This window comes from Gigantopelta aegis, chromosome 3, assembly GCF_016097555.1.
Source record: "Gigantopelta aegis isolate Gae_Host chromosome 3, Gae_host_genome, whole genome shotgun sequence".
Classification (NCBI taxonomy): Eukaryota; Metazoa; Mollusca; class Gastropoda; order Neomphalida; family Peltospiridae; genus Gigantopelta; species Gigantopelta aegis.
In genome coordinates, this window is record NC_054701.1 from 53,098,346 (window position 1) to 53,116,450 (window position 18,105).

Genomic DNA, 18,105 nt, shown 5'->3' on the forward strand with positions numbered 1-18,105 from the left:
GAAATATTTTGAACATTCTTTAATACTTAAATTTACTCTCTGGCATATTTTGGAAGGTCATTGTGGTCACTGATCACATAGTTATGTACTTGAGGATTCAAAACTTGATGTCAGCATGATGCAGCATGGAGCCAAAGGCAACGGAAATCCAAATTATAACACTAAGCCTTGTTCGGTATCAGTATGAAGTCAATTTAATTTGTTCAAGTTTCTGAATTTAAGTCCTATACTTAGTAGTCATTTTCTATTTGTGCAAGAAACGGGTCCATCTGAACACTTGCAAGCTGCTGAGCAAGACAAGTTACCTGCCTTTTAACAATAACAGTTTTTGGATACACAGCCCTTTGTGCATCCACAGAAAACTATTTCCCTGCATGCTTTTGGGACAGGAGGAAGGGTGGTGAGAATGGGCTTAAGTTTTCCATCTGTGTCTCTCCAACCTGAATATATTGGTGATGGCACCACAGGGACAGAAACATCTGCTTGCCGCGACAGAAACGATTGATAGTTTGCTCTTTGAATATGAAGTCGGACTGCATCACTTGTAGGGGGCAAGGCCTCTGGTGGTTTGCATTTGCAGAAAAGGTGCACACGGCCTTTGTTGCAGGAGTCATATGGAACCTTGTAAATTCGACACACAAAGGCCCCTTCCTCTGACAACTTTTCAGACTTCCCAATCTCTTGCAGTAGCTTATGGTTCTCCAGAAATACATCCCACGATGTCTTCTTTGAGTGTCCCTTGAAAATATGACACCGTGTCACAGCCGGTTATTGTATGGAACGCAAGTATGGCATCAAGAATAGACTGTTCGAATGCAAGTGTTTCCTGAATTTCATGAATAGGTATATACTTAGGCTTGCAAGAAGTTCCTGCCTTTAGCCAGAGTTTTTCACATGGCATTTTATTGAAATGAGCCAGAAGAAGAATGGCGATGTCTGTGTCACATGCTGATACAACAATGTGATCAGCAGCTGAATTAATACAATGGAGAATTACTCTAGTATCTGGATCTAAGCATGCTGACGTCAATTTCAGAATTGCTAGCTTTTACCTCCATTTCTGAACTCCCAGCAACTACAACGGTCTTTCCACTTGGTGCTGCCCTGATGAGTTCTTCAGAAAGAAAGGCAGCAAGGTCTCTTTTGTTTTCTGAAAGTGCCAAAAAATCATTCCAATTAGAGGGCAAAGGAACATCTCAACTTTTCGCCATACGTCTTATTGAGCAAGACTTTTTCTTCTTCCGCTTCTCTCTAGTGCCATCTTTGATAGAGGTACCAGTGTCCTTATACAGGTCAAAAGCTACATCAATGCGGTCAAACTTCCGACCAGCCTTAAGTATATGATTTACAAATTTGTCTGTGTAATCCCCAAACGTCTTTGCATCACTGGGTTTTCCGAAAGCAACAACACTGGCCTGGCCATGTATTACCAGGCATGAGTTTCCATCCTCGGGGAATATCAGTTTCTAGTGGACAATTTACGTCTTTGGTCAATACATCAACAAGCATTGCCTTATTCCCTGACCGGAGAGATCCATTTTCCTCTGCAATACTCAGTGGAACTTTCACAAGTTCATGCTTCAGTATGGTATCTAGATCGACAGGTCTACCGGCTTGATATGCAGTAATAAGCCCCTGAAAAATTTGCCTATCTGATTTTAGGACTTCTGTTTTCTCCTTTGCTGCATCTTTACTAATCACATAAAGTGAACTAAAAGTTAAAGCCTTTGCTTTGTGCATTGGGTCCATTAACTTTACACTCCTGTCTACCAACCGTTGTGAAACAAAGCCACTTAACTGCTGCTGTCCAAGTTTCTCGGTGTTAATTAGTGACTCTTGTATATCGAACGTGGCAACATCTTTAGTCACAATGTTCACAAACTGACCAGATGTTTGTCCCATTTCGAAAGCTTTGAACCTTTTAAGAACCTCCAGAATCCGATTCTCATCAAGATTGTCTCGTTTCATCCTGCCAGGGGTTGCTTCAGTTGGAGTCAGTTCATCATCTATGTTGAGATTAAGCATTTCTCTGGTTTGTGAAGCCACACATGCTCGCATATTGTATGAAAGAGTCCATCGACTTGGAGCAGATTTTGTCTTTGTTATGCCAATAATCCCAACAGCTTTTTTTCCAATTCCATTCAACCATTCTAAACTGTGATCTGGATCTACTTGGTTGAAAAGGTTGTCTGAACCCTTGACTACAAAGTTTCCTTGGCGGAATTCATGCGCAACTTCCTCAGGAAGTTGATTCATTTCTGACAAGTATACTGCCCCCCACCTAGCATAGTTGATGTGATCATATCTCTGAAAGTATGATAACATTGAACGGAATGCATCAAGATGGTCATCCCACAAGCCTTCACGCTGGGCTCTAATGAACTTGAGCAAGATGGACACCATGTACAGATACTGCCACCAGAACTTGAAGTTCACATCATCATCCTTGGTTTCCAAAAAAAGGTTTACATGACCAAGGAAGCTTTCTGAGCTTAGTACAGTAGTGATAGTCTCAACATCCTGCATCTCAGCTGCTTCTGAAAGTCTGTGCGCCATGTCTGGACATTGGCCTCCAGGTAACTTTGCAACTGTGGTAGCAACAGTCTCCATAATGCTTGCCACGTCAACTTGTGAGCCCTCATACTCGTGGCATATGATTTGCCATCCATGACCTTCTCAGCAGAATTTGGACCCATCATTGCACTTTCTTCCCATATTTGTTGCAATCCACAGTCCAACATGTGTTGCCCCAGAACCTTTAAATAGTTCATTGAAATGTGGAGGCCACCCAAGCGAGGTATGAGTACATCTTCAAACTCGGAGACACTCCATTTCAGCTCCATCAGCAGTGGGAATAAAGCTCGGTCTACAGTCATAACAACATATCTGTTGTCCAGTGCCACATGGACAGCTCTAAGTACAGCAGTGTTGAGGGTGGAAAGGTCGTGGGCTGGGGCTGGAATTATTGGCATATACCCTGTGCTTGTTCTGTGTGGATTGATTTCACTATGAGCTTGATTGAAACGTGTCCATGATGACTTTAGTTTGGCACCTTGACGCGAGTACAAGAAAGCCGTATCTACAACCTCACTTGGATGTAATGCACTTTTTCTTCCCCACCTGAAACCATTGTTGACTGACATGTCTAAGGTTTGGCTTTGCACTGCCATGTGCAAAGTTTACATCAAATATTTGTCCAGAATGTCTGGAACCTGCAGTGTTGCAGACTTGGAGGGTTCAATACCATCAAGTATGTTGCCTTTGGCTGGTCCTCGTTGCCATGCTGCCATCTGAGTTGTATGAAACGTGTTTTTACCATCTAATGTACCATCATTTATGTCAATGTTATCAGCAGAGAAGTGGACAAATCGACCAGCTACCAAATTTGGTGGCACAACTGCACCAGTTTCTAAGTCCATACTCTGTAAAGTAGTCTCAGTAAGCACATATCATTTTGAAATATTGCACAGACATAGGCCAAGCAAAAGGACACTTTCAGTACTTATCAAAGCAGTCTAAATAAGAATAGGAAGTTTCATTAACTTCAGAAACAACAGGTACGTAGGTCTTAGTAATATGAAGGAATGTCATGATACTCAATCATGCATCATCATAGCAGTTTGTTGACGGCTCAGATAAGATAAGTGTCAGAGTGGGACTACTTTCACTTTAAGTTATTTCAACAACATATATTTTTAATACTAACAGCTCCTTTGCTATCTTAACTACTTTCCATCTTACCTGTTTTTCATTTCATGAGCAAAACCGATAGAATTTGGCTAAATTTAGCGTACATAAGTAAGGTTAGGATCATGGTAATTTCATGATCCAATGTACAAGATGTACCAAATTGGTAATTCTTTGTTGAAGTGTCATGTGGGTAGTTACTATTTAGGTCATCAGATGTCACTTCTGTTTAAAAACAAATTCCAGTATTAAAAGGAAGAGAAATGTTAATTACTTTTTTCCAAAACAAACAAAATGCAACTCAGCCTTGGATTTCACTGTTCATTCAAGAAATAATTCAAGTATAAGAAAAACAAGATGCATTGAAACTATACAAGAGTATTGAAGTATCTAACCTTCCTAGTAAATATTCAAAGACAAAAATGGCAAGTTTGATTAATTTTGACCCAACCAAACACAGCTACAGTGAAAAAGAAAGAAACGATGGAAAGTTGCTACTTTATCTAAAAACTCATCCGTTTTCAAGAAAACAGGCTTTTGGTAAACTTTTTTTTAAATGCATTTTCCTTTAAATATGAACATATAACTTCAAATGTATCACAAATGCATTAATATTTTGTGTTTTTGTTTTAGTCTATGCATAGGACATGTCAAATAGGACAAGTAATGAAAAAAAATGACTTGATGACCTTTGACACCTATTTTGACCCCTTAAATGCCAAACATTTACAAATTCACACCCCTAGTCATTTTCAGCACCTAAAAATCACCCTGAAAAAGTTTGTGAACTGCTTTTCCTCAAAAATGCTTCATACATCATTAAATAGCCACATTTTTGGAAATATGTCCTAGACTATTTCGCCAGGTACCACTACTGCATGCAGCGCGTGTATGTCTCGTATGTCTGCATCCGCCATTTATATCGACGACAACTGAGCTGAACAGAAGGTGTAGACGTGGGTTGAAGTTAGTCTAAAATGTCACTTTATTTAGACCAAGTTAACAGTCATTTGGACGTAGACCAAGTTGGTGAAATGAATTCATAAAGTGATGTTAGACCTGTTTTAGTACTTAAACGTAGTTGGTGAAATCGGCTGATTATGTCTAATTTTTGTTCAGATAATAAATTAAAGATAAGGGAGCGTTTTGTGGCACTATCCACAAAACCGTTTAAGTTTAGTGTGCCAATTTTCATAATATAACTGAAAACAATATTTACATAAGTACATTACAATGATAGACATGAAAACATGATATAGAAACATTGGTAAATGATTAAATAAACAAGACATTAGCATAACAGTTCGGTTCTTCCATATATCATATTCCAAGAGAGAGAGAGAGAGTCCAGGGACAGTTTCAGTTTCGTCAGGGTAATTGTTACACACTTGTATTTACAATCACAAAGGCAAATACATATACACAAAAACAACAGAGAAGAAACCCACAACAAGGTCACAATAAAAGACACATGTGTACTTACAAGGAAGCGAAGACAAAACCACGAGTTGAAAGGAGAAGAAACACGTAAGAGTGATTCGACGAATGTTACATAGTTACACATGCACAAACACAAAGCAACACAAAACCACAGACACAACAGATAAGAAGTATACATGTCTAGTCTTGTCACAAGGTGAAAGAGGGGATCCATCTCAGTGTCCAGGGGCGTGTTTGGTCGATTCCACAAAGGCTAGGTTTTTATCGTTGTTCAGATTTGTTGTCGGTGATTCGTTTCAGTTCGTAAGGGTTAACAGAAGGAAGAGAACACAGGAGAGTGAAAATAGGACTAGGAAAGAGTGAATAGAAGATTAAGAGAAAATAAAAGTGTCAGAGATCAGGATAAAGGGAAAGGAAAACTAAAAGGAAGAAAGATGGACAAATAAAAGAACGAAGATGATATAGAAGACAAACAGAAAAAAAGAGAGCAGGAAAGTGAAAATGAAAGATAAGAAAAGTAAATAGCAATAATATAACAGAAAGACAAACAAAATAGACAGAGACAAAACGAAATAAGATGGATACACTGGAAAGAAGAAAGAAAAACGAAGAAAATTTAAGATAAAAAACCCACAAAAGAATAAACAGAAAGATAGGAATATAAAGCAAAAACAGATATGAAAAACCCAAACGAAAGCAGATAGAAAAAGAAAGAAGAATGGAAATGTAAAGAACAAAAGAGAACAATTTGAGGGGATTTCAGGGGTATGTTTTACATTGCGAGGGGTTTCACCCATGTGAGAATAAGTCCCACACTATTAATGGACGATATGATCAAACTCACGAAATGTTAACTCCAAAACAAAACATTGTAGATATTGTAAGGTATGTTTATTTAATTAAACAAACAACTAATAAAACACCTTTTCCACCTTTTAAAAATGTTTTATTTGAGGTAGCTGCTAATGAAAATTATTCTGATCACATCCATATCTATACTGATGGATCTAAAAATCCCGACAATGGCAGAGTTGGTTTCGCAGTAGTAGAAGAAAAACTTTCTAGACACTCTAAACTAGTTAAATATGCACGGCTGCCAGATAACCTATCAGTCTATACAGCAGAACTGACAGCCATCCTACATGCACTTGTCTGGATTAAAAATACCCCCCCCCCCCCCCCCCCCCAAAAAAAAAGAAGTAATTTTCTTTGATAGCTTAAGCTCTGTTCAGTCACTTCAATAAATCAACTCAACTTAACGTCACACCAATAAATCAGCTAGACCAGATATTATAGCTGCCATCCATATTGAACTTACAGAGCGGAGGAGACCCTGTGTAAGTGGTCCCAATCCATTAGGTAGGATTTTTTATTTTATTCGACTACTTATGACTCACCGTTCGGCAAAAATAAATTTTGGAAAATTCGGCCCCAAAATTACTTTTTTCACTTATTCAGCAATTACTTGGGTCAAAGACTAAAATGAATGTGCCTATAATTCGCCCACGCAGCGCGTACATACGACAAATACATTTGCCTTTAGATGTACACATTTTATTTGAAGGGGTCGGGTGAAGTAGATGTCAGAACACGTATATCAATGCATTCACCACTATGGTGTGTTCTTATATGACGGTAATTGCCGAAAATACTGACTTCCGAAAAGTGTTCTGATATTTATAGAGTGCAGGAGACCTGCGTGAGTGGTCCCAATCCATTATGTTACAAAACCTTTGTTTATTTGACTATGTAGGAAATCAAATCAATTTTGGAAAATTTGGCCCGAAAATAACCTTTTTTCACTTATTCAGCAATTGTTTGGGTCAAGGACTAAAATAAATGTGCGTATAATTCACCCACTCAGTGCGTACATACGATAGATAAATTCGCCTTTAGATGTACACATTTTATTTGAAGGGGTAGGGTGAAGTAGATATCAGAACACGTATATCAATGCATTCACCACTATAGTGTGTTCTTACATGACGGTAATTACCTCATAAACTGACTTCCGGAAAGGGTTCTGATATTTATAGAGTGGAGAAGACCCTGTATGAGTGGTCCCAATCCATTATGTAGCAAAACGTTTGTTTATTCGACTACTTATGAATCGCCGTTCGGCAAAAATCAATTTTGGAAAATTCAGCCCCAAAATAACGTTTTTCACTTTTTCAGCAATTATTTGGGCCATGGACTAAAATAAATGTGCGTATAATTCGCCCACTCAGTGCGTACATACGATATATACATTAGCCTTTAGATGTACACATTTTATTTGAAGTGGTGGGGTGAAGTAGATGTCAGAACACGTATATCAATGCTTTCACCACTATATGACTTTAATTACCTCATATACTGACTTTCGAAAATGGTTCTGATATTTATAGAGTGGAGGAGACCCTGTGTGAGTGGTCCCAATCCATTATGTAGGAAAACCTTGGTTTATTCGACTATTTATAATTCGCCGTTCCGTAAAAATCAATTTTGAAAAATTCAGCCCCAAAATTACTTTTTTCACTTTTTCAGCAATTGTTTGGGTCAAGGACTAAAATAAATGTGCGTATATTCCGCCCACTCAGTGCGTACATTAGATACATACATTAGCCTTTAGATGTACACATTTTATTTGAAGGGGTGGGGTGAAGTAGATATCAGAACACGTATATCAATGCTTTCACCACTATAGGGTGTACACTACCAAATCAAATCCCATAGACGACAATAGTAACATATACGGCTAAAACTCCTACCTGCAACGTATCAACCGACATAAACGCCACGGATATAAATACTACCACCCCTTACACTTAAAGTGAATCAGAAAAAAATGGGGGTCAAGCTGCTCGTTTCTGAGATAACGGGTAGCGTCTATGACTACCCTAGTTTCGCACAAAATTTGAGTACTTTTTTTTACAGGTACCCCATACATGTTTCAAGCACAAGGCTACTTGACACATTGGTACTAGATGAAATAAAATTGCACATTTATTTTACTCAGATGAAACTATTATTTTTTACAACCAACACACTCACATTTATAACCAATCACAGGACTTGTGGTGTTCACTTCTCTATCAAAAGTTCGGTGCACCTCCAACTTTTACCCAGCCGGAAGTTATTTGGTATTGTACTACCTATACTGATAACATACATTTTTCAAAAAGTGTCCAGCTATGTGTCTTTATGACAACCAGGATCTGGTGTATTCTGACATAAACTGACAACCTCACTGAAACTGTTGTTTCTACAGTGCAACCTAATATAATGTACCCCTCAAAAAGCATATATATTGCATATAGTTTTGTACAAATGCAATATGTCATATTAAACAACAAAATGTTTTAAAATAAAACTCCTGAAGATATTTACTTTCAGTTGGGTGTGTGTACTCAGGTATATATGTAAAGACAACAAAGATAGTCAGAGTACCTCTACCCCTTTAAAGAATTCCATTAAAACACATGCACTTGATTGACCCCTAGATTATGAAGACCTTAACAGGCACATCAAAGAAATATCAGTATTAAAAAAATACACTGTCTGAGGAAGGAAACACAAACATGACTGTACCTGTATGAAGTAATGACTTAATGTCCTGAACATTAGTGTTGGGAGGAAATCCTGTATGCTGGGTGTGGGTGTCTTCAAGTTACCAGGTGTGGGAATTTCAAATCCATCGGCCATGCTGATTTTCATAATGAACCATCAAAACCATTGGCAGCCACCAATATTCCTGACTATATTTTATTTATAGCCTACTGTAGTTGGAGGTTTTAATAGTTGTGATATCTGGAATAATCATGCAGCTTTAACACATTTATTTTTGATTAATTACTGAAAAAAACTATTTTTAAATGACAAAATTACCCGAACATCTATTTTCTTGCATTATTTTCTAATCCGGATGAATACAATATGTACATTAGATGTATTCCTACAATCTGTAATCCAGCATTTTATTTAGCTAGTAACATTAGGTAATACAGCTTTAACAATAAAATAAATTATCAACTTAATCCAAGGCAGATAATCAAATCTGAAAAAATTGGTTCTGAATCTAGTATAAACTCAAAATGCTTTTCATGAGAGCTAACTAAGTGATTATTAAGAAACAAAAATGATCTGGAGATCTAAGTATATGTTTAACAACCTTATTGTTATGTACAAATAAGAACAGAAGGCACAATAGTGACAACAAATTTAATTATGTTTTTGGTAAAGTTTTTCTTCAAATTTACTTTAAATTTTGCATAAAACTACAAATTTGTCTAAAATATAACTTAGCACCCTATAAATATGTCAAAATGACAATAAAAATCAACTTCTTTACAAATTTGAGTTTTCAGAATTTCATACATAAAAAATTAACAATGTTAATGGAAACTAAAGACATTAACCCACTATTGGCACATGCTATTTTTAATATAAAAATAAATTGCTATTAAAATCTTAGTTCAGGTTGCCTATATATAATACCATATTTAAGAGCAGTTGTATATGGCAAGTCAAATACCATGTAAAAAGAAATTATTGAAATCTTTACAGTATGAATTATAGGCCAAAACCAACTTTTCTTCAGTGCTAACTTTGATTCAAACTCCATTCAGAGCCATGTACAGAGATTATTGTCAAGGTCAAGGTCATTGTGAACTTGCATGATCGAGTGATGGCTAATTAATCAACCAGTATAGTTTAATTAAATAAAATGACAAAATCATAATATTTTTTATTATGCACTGAATATGTGCTATAGGGTGTATACTACCAAATCAAATCCCATAGACGACAATAGTAACATATGTGGCTAAAACTCCTACCTGCAACGTATCAACCGACATAAACGCCACGGATATAAATACTACCACCCCTTACACTTAAAGTGAATCAGAAAAAAATGGGGGTCAAGCTGCTCGTTTCTGAGATAACGGGTAGCGTCTATGACTACCCTAGTTTCGCACAAAATTTGAGTACTTTTTTTTACAGGTACCCCATACATGTTTCAAGCACAAGGCTACTTGACACATTGGTACTAGATGAAATAAAATTGCACATTTATTTTACCCAGATGAAACTATTATTTTTTACAACCAACACACTCACATTTATAACCAATCACAGGACTTGTGGTGTTCACTTCTCTATCAAAAGTTCGGTGCACCTCGAACTTTGACCCAGCCGGAAGTTATTTGGTATTGTACTACCTATACTGATAACATACATTTTTCAAAAAGTGTCCAGCTATGTGTCTTTATGACAACCAGGATCTGGTGTATTCTGACATAAACTGACAACCTCACTGAAACTGTTGTTTCTACAGTGCAACCTAATATAATGTACACCTCAAAAAGCATATATATTGCATATAGTTTTGTACAAATGCAATATGTCATATTAAACAACAAAATGTTTTAAAATAAAACTCCTGAAGATATTTACTTTCAGTTGGGTGTGTGTACTCAGGTATATATGTAGAGACAACAAAGATAGTCAGAGTACCTCTACCCCTTTAAAGAATTCCATTAAAACACATGCACTTGATTGACCCCTAGATTATGAAGACCTTAACAGGCACATCAAAGAAATATCAGTATTAAAAAAATACACTGTCTGAGGAAGGAAACACAAACATGACTGTACCTGTATGAAGTAATGACTTAATGTCCTGAACATTAGTGTTGGGAGGAAATCCTGTATGCTGGGTGTGGGTGTCTTCAAGTTACCAGGTGTGGGAATTTCAAATCCATCGGCCATGCTGATTTTCATAATGAACCATCAAAACCATTGGCAGCCACCAATATTCCTGACTATATTTTATTTATAGCCTACTGTAGTTGGAGGTTTTAATAGTTGTGATATCTGGAATAATCATGCAGCTTTAACACATTTATTTTTGATTAATTACTGAAAAAAACTATTTTTAAATGACAAAATTACCCGAACATCTATTTTCTTGCATTATTTTCTAATCCGGATGAATACAATATGTACATTAGATGTATTCCTACAATCTGTAATCCAGCATTTTATTTAGCTAGTAACATTAGGTAATACAGCTTTAACAATAAAATAAATTATCAACTTAATCCAAGGCAGATAATCAAATCTGAAAAAATTGGTTCTGAATCTAGTATAAACTCAAAATGCTTTTCATGAGAGCTAACTAAGTGATTATTAAGAAACAAAAATGATCTGGAGATCTAAGTATATGTTTAACAACCTTATTGTTATGTACAAATAAGAACAGAAGGCACAATAGTGACAACAAATTTAATTATGTTTTTGGTAAAGTTTTTCTTCAAATTTACTTTAAATTTTGCATAAAACTACAAATTTGTCTAAAATATAACTTAGCACCCTATAAATATGTCAAAATGACAATAAAAATCAACTTCTTTACAAATTTGAGTTTTCAGAATTTCATACATAAAAAATTAACAATGTTAATGGAAACTAAAGACATTAACCCACTATTGGCACATGCTATTTTTAATATAAAAATAAATTGCTATTAAAATCTTAGTTCAGGTTGCCTATATATAATACCATATTTAAGAGCAGTTGTATATGGCAAGTCAAATACCATGTAAAAAGAAATTATTGAAATCTTTACAGTATGAATTATAGGCCAAAACCAACTTTTCTTCAGTGCTAACTTTGATTCAAACTCCATTCAGAGCCATGTACAGAGATTATTGTCAAGGTCAAGGTCATTGTGAACTTGCATGATCGAGTGATGGCTAATTAATCAACCAGTATAGTTTAATTAAATAAAATGACAAAATCATAATATTTTTTATTATGCACTGAATATGTGCTATAGGGTGTATACTACCAAATCAAATCCCATAGACGACAATAGTAACATATGTGGCTAAAACTCCTACCTGCAACGTATCAACCGACATAAACGCCACGGATATAAATACTACCACCCCTTACACTTAAAGTGAATCAGAAAAAAATGGGGGTCAAGCTGCTCGTTTCTGAGATAACGGGTAGCGTCTATGACTACCCTAGTTTCGCACAAAATTTGAGTACTTTTTTTTACAGGTACCCCATACATGTTTCAAGCACAAGGCTACTTGACACATTGGTACTAGATGAAATAAAATTGCACATTTATTTTACCCAGATGAAACTATTATTTTTTACAACCAACACACTCACATTTATAACCAATCACAGGACTTGTGGTGTTCACTTCTCTATCAAAAGTTCGGTGCACCTCGAACTTTGACCCAGCCGGAAGTTATTTGGTATTGTACTACCTATACTGATAACATACATTTTTCAAAAAGTGTCCAGCTATGTGTCTTTATGACAACCAGGATCTGGTGTATTCTGACATAAACTGACAACCTCACTGAAACTGTTGTTTCTACAGTGCAACCTAATATAATGTACACCTCAAAAAGCATATATATTGCATATAGTTTTGTACAAATGCAATATGTCATATTAAACAACAAAATGTTTTAAAATAAAACTCCTGAAGATATTTACTTTCAGTTGGGTGTGTGTACTCAGGTATATATGTAGAGACAACAAAGATAGTCAGAGTACCTCTACCCCTTTAAAGAATTCCATTAAAACACATGCACTTGATTGACCCCTAGATTATGAAGACCTTAACAGGCACATCAAAGAAATATCAGTATTAAAAAAATACACTGTCTGAGGAAGGAAACACAAACATGACTGTACCTGTATGAAGTAATGACTTAATGTCCTGAACATTAGTGTTGGGAGGAAATCCTGTATGCTGGGTGTGGGTGTCTTCAAGTTACCAGGTGTGGGAATTTCAAATCCATCGGCCATGCTGATTTTCATAATGAACCATCAAAACCATTGGCAGCCACCAATATTCCTGACTATATTTTATTTATAGCCTACTGTAGTTGGAGGTTTTAATAGTTGTGATATCTGGAATAATCATGCAGCTTTAACACATTTATTTTTGATTAATTACTGAAAAAAACTATTTTTAAATGACAAAATTACCCGAACATCTATTTTCTTGCATTATTTTCTAATCCGGATGAATACAATATGTACATTAGATGTATTCCTACAATCTGTAATCCAGCATTTTATTTAGCTAGTAACATTAGGTAATACAGCTTTAACAATAAAATAAATTATCAACTTAATCCAAGGCAGATAATCAAATCTGAAAAAATTGGTTCTGAATCTAGTATAAACTCAAAATGCTTTTCATGAGAGCTAACTAAGTGATTATTAAGAAACAAAAATGATCTGGAGATCTAAGTATATGTTTAACAACCTTATTGTTATGTACAAATAAGAACAGAAGGCACAATAGTGACAACAAATTTAATTATGTTTTTGGTAAAGTTTTTCTTCAAATTTACTTTAAATTTTGCATAAAACTACAAATTTGTCTAAAATATAACTTAGCACCCTATAAATATGTCAAAATGACAATAAAAATCAACTTCTTTACAAATTTGAGTTTTCAGAATTTCATACATAAAAAATTAACAATGTTAATGGAAACTAAAGACATTAACCCACTATTGGCACATGCTATTTTTAATATAAAAATAAATTGCTATTAAAATCTTAGTTCAGGTTGCCTATATATAATACCATATTTAAGAGCAGTTGTATATGGCAAGTCAAATACCATGTAAAAAGAAATTATTGAAATCTTTACAGTATGAATTATAGGCCAAAACCAACTTTTCTTCAGTGCTAACTTTGATTCAAACTCCATTCAGAGCCATGTACAGAGATTATTGTCAAGGTCAAGGTCATTGTGAACTTGCATGATCGAGTGATGGCTAATTAATCAACCAGTATAGTTTAATTAAATAAAATGACAAAATCATAATATTTTTTATTATGCACTGAATATGTGCTATAGGGTGTATACTACCAAATCAAATCCCATAGACGACAATAGTAACATATGTGGCTAAAACTCCTACCTGCAACGTATCAACCGACATAAACGCCACGGATATAAATACTACCACCCCTTACACTTAAAGTGAATCAGAAAAAAATGGGGGTCAAGCTGCTCGTTTCTGAGATAACGGGTAGCGTCTATGACTACCCTAGTTTCGCACAAAATTTGAGTACTTTTTTTTACAGGTACCCCATACATGTTTCAAGCACAAGGCTACTTGACACATTGGTACTAGATGAAATAAAATTGCACATTTATTTTACCCAGATGAAACTATTATTTTTTACAACCAACACACTCACATTTATAACCAATCACAGGACTTGTGGTGTTCACTTCTCTATCAAAAGTTCGGTGCACCTCGAACTTTGACCCAGCCGGAAGTTATTTGGTATTGTACTACCTATACTGATAACATACATTTTTCAAAAAGTGTCCAGCTATGTGTCTTTATGACAACCAGGATCTGGTGTATTCTGACATAAACTGACAACCTCACTGAAACTGTTGTTTCTACAGTGCAACCTAATATAATGTACACCTCAAAAAGCATATATATTGCATATAGTTTTGTACAAATGCAATATGTCATATTAAACAACAAAATGTTTTAAAATAAAACTCCTGAAGATATTTACTTTCAGTTGGGTGTGTGTACTCAGGTATATATGTAGAGACAACAAAGATAGTCAGAGTACCTCTACCCCTTTAAAGAATTCCATTAAAACACATGCACTTGATTGACCCCTAGATTATGAAGACCTTAACAGGCACATCAAAGAAATATCAGTATTAAAAAAATACACTGTCTGAGGAAGGAAACACAAACATGACTGTACCTGTATGAAGTAATGACTTAATGTCCTGAACATTAGTGTTGGGAGGAAATCCTGTATGCTGGGTGTGGGTGTCTTCAAGTTACCAGGTGTGGGAATTTCAAATCCATCGGCCATGCTGATTTTCATAATGAACCATCAAAACCATTGGCAGCCACCAATATTCCTGACTATATTTTATTTATAGCCTACTGTAGTTGGAGGTTTTAATAGTTGTGATATCTGGAATAATCATGCAGCTTTAACACATTTATTTTTGATTAATTACTGAAAAAAACTATTTTTAAATGACAAAATTACCCGAACATCTATTTTCTTGCATTATTTTCTAATCCGGATGAATACAATATGTACATTAGATGTATTCCTACAATCTGTAATCCAGCATTTTATTTAGCTAGTAACATTAGGTAATACAGCTTTAACAATAAAATAAATTATCAACTTAATCCAAGGCAGATAATCAAATCTGAAAAAATTGGTTCTGAATCTAGTATAAACTCAAAATGCTTTTCATGAGAGCTAACTAAGTGATTATTAAGAAACAAAAATGATCTGGAGATCTAAGTATATGTTTAACAACCTTATTGTTATGTACAAATAAGAACAGAAGGCACAATAGTGACAACAAATTTAATTATGTTTTTGGTAAAGTTTTTCTTCAAATTTACTTTAAATTTTGCATAAAACTACAAATTTGTCTAAAATATAACTTAGCACCCTATAAATATGTCAAAATGACAATAAAAATCAACTTCTTTACAAATTTGAGTTTTCAGAATTTCATACATAAAAAATTAACAATGTTAATGGAAACTAAAGACATTAACCCACTATTGGCACATGCTATTTTTAATATAAAAATAAATTGCTATTAAAATCTTAGTTCAGGTTGCCTATATATAATACCATATTTAAGAGCAGTTGTATATGGCAAGTCAAATACCATGTAAAAAGAAATTATTGAAATCTTTACAGTATGAATTATAGGCCAAAACCAACTTTTCTTCAGTGCTAACTTTGATTCAAACTCCATTCAGAGCCATGTACAGAGATTATTGTCAAGGTCAAGGTCATTGTGAACTTGCATGATCGAGTGATGGCTAATTAATCAACCAGTATAGTTTAATTAAATAAAATGACAAAATCATAATATTTTTTATTATGCACTGAATATGTGCTATAGGGTGTATACTACCAAATCAAATCCCATAGACGACAATAGTAACATATGTGGCTAAAACTCCTACCTGCAACGTATCAACCGACATAAACGCCACGGATATAAATACTACCACCCCTTACACTTAAAGTGAATCAGAAAAAAATGGGGGTCAAGCTGCTCGTTTCTGAGATAACGGGTAGCGTCTATGACTACCCTAGTTTCGCACAAAATTTGAGTACTTTTTTTTACAGGTACCCCATACATGTTTCAAGCACAAGGCTACTTGACACATTGGTACTAGATGAAATAAAATTGCACATTTATTTTACCCAGATGAAACTATTATTTTTTACAACCAACACACTCACATTTATAACCAATCACAGGACTTGTGGTGTTCACTTCTCTATCAAAAGTTCGGTGCACCTCGAACTTTGACCCAGCCGGAAGTTATTTGGTATTGTACTACCTATACTGATAACATACATTTTTCAAAAAGTGTCCAGCTATGTGTCTTTATGACAACCAGGATCTGGTGTATTCTGACATAAACTGACAACCTCACTGAAACTGTTGTTTCTACAGTGCAACCTAATATAATGTACACCTCAAAAAGCATATATATTGCATATAGTTTTGTACAAATGCAATATGTCATATTAAACAACAAAATGTTTTAAAATAAAACTCCTGAAGATATTTACTTTCAGTTGGGTGTGTGTACTCAGGTATATATGTAGAGACAACAAAGATAGTCAGAGTACCTCTACCCCTTTAAAGAATTCCATTAAAACACATGCACTTGATTGACCCCTAGATTATGAAGACCTTAACAGGCACATCAAAGAAATATCAGTATTAAAAAAATACACTGTCTGAGGAAGGAAACACAAACATGACTGTACCTGTATGAAGTAATGACTTAATGTCCTGAACATTAGTGTTGGGAGGAAATCCTGTATGCTGGGTGTGGGTGTCTTCAAGTTACCAGGTGTGGGAATTTCAAATCCATCGGCCATGCTGATTTTCATAATGAACCATCAAAACCATTGGCAGCCACCAATATTCCTGACTATATTTTATTTATAGCCTACTGTAGTTGGAGGTTTTAATAGTTGTGATATCTGGAATAATCATGCAGCTTTAACACATTTATTTTTGATTAATTACTGAAAAAAACTATTTTTAAATGACAAAATTACCCGAACATCTATTTTCTTGCATTATTTTCTAATCCGGATGAATACAATATGTACATTAGATGTATTCCTACAATCTGTAATCCAGCATTTTATTTAGCTAGTAACATTAGGTAATACAGCTTTAACAATAAAATAAATTATCAACTTAATCCAAGGCAGATAATCAAATCTGAAAAAATTGGTTCTGAATCTAGTATAAACTCAAAATGCTTTTCATGAGAGCTAACTAAGTGATTATTAAGAAACAAAAATGATCTGGAGATCTAAGTATATGTTTAACAACCTTATTGTTATGTACAAATAAGAACAGAAGGCACAATAGTGACAACAAATTTAATTATGTTTTTGGTAAAGTTTTTCTTCAAATTTACTTTAAATTTTGCATAAAACTACAAATTTGTCTAAAATATAACTTAGCACCCTATAAATATGTCAAAATGACAATAAAAATCAACTTCTTTACAAATTTGAGTTTTCAGAATTTCATACATAAAAAATTAACAATGTTAATGGAAACTAAAGACATTAACCCACTATTGGCACATGCTATTTTTAATATAAAAATAAATTGCTATTAAAATCTTAGTTCAGGTTGCCTATATATAATACCATATTTAAGAGCAGTTGTATATGGCAAGTCAAATACCATGTAAAAAGAAATTATTGAAATCTTTACAGTATGAATTATAGGCCAAAACCAACTTTTCTTCAGTGCTAACTTTGATTCAAACTCCATTCAGAGCCATGTACAGAGATTATTGTCAAGGTCAAGGTCATTGTGAACTTGCATGATCGAGTGATGGCTAATTAATCAACCAGTATAGTTTAATTAAATAAAATGAC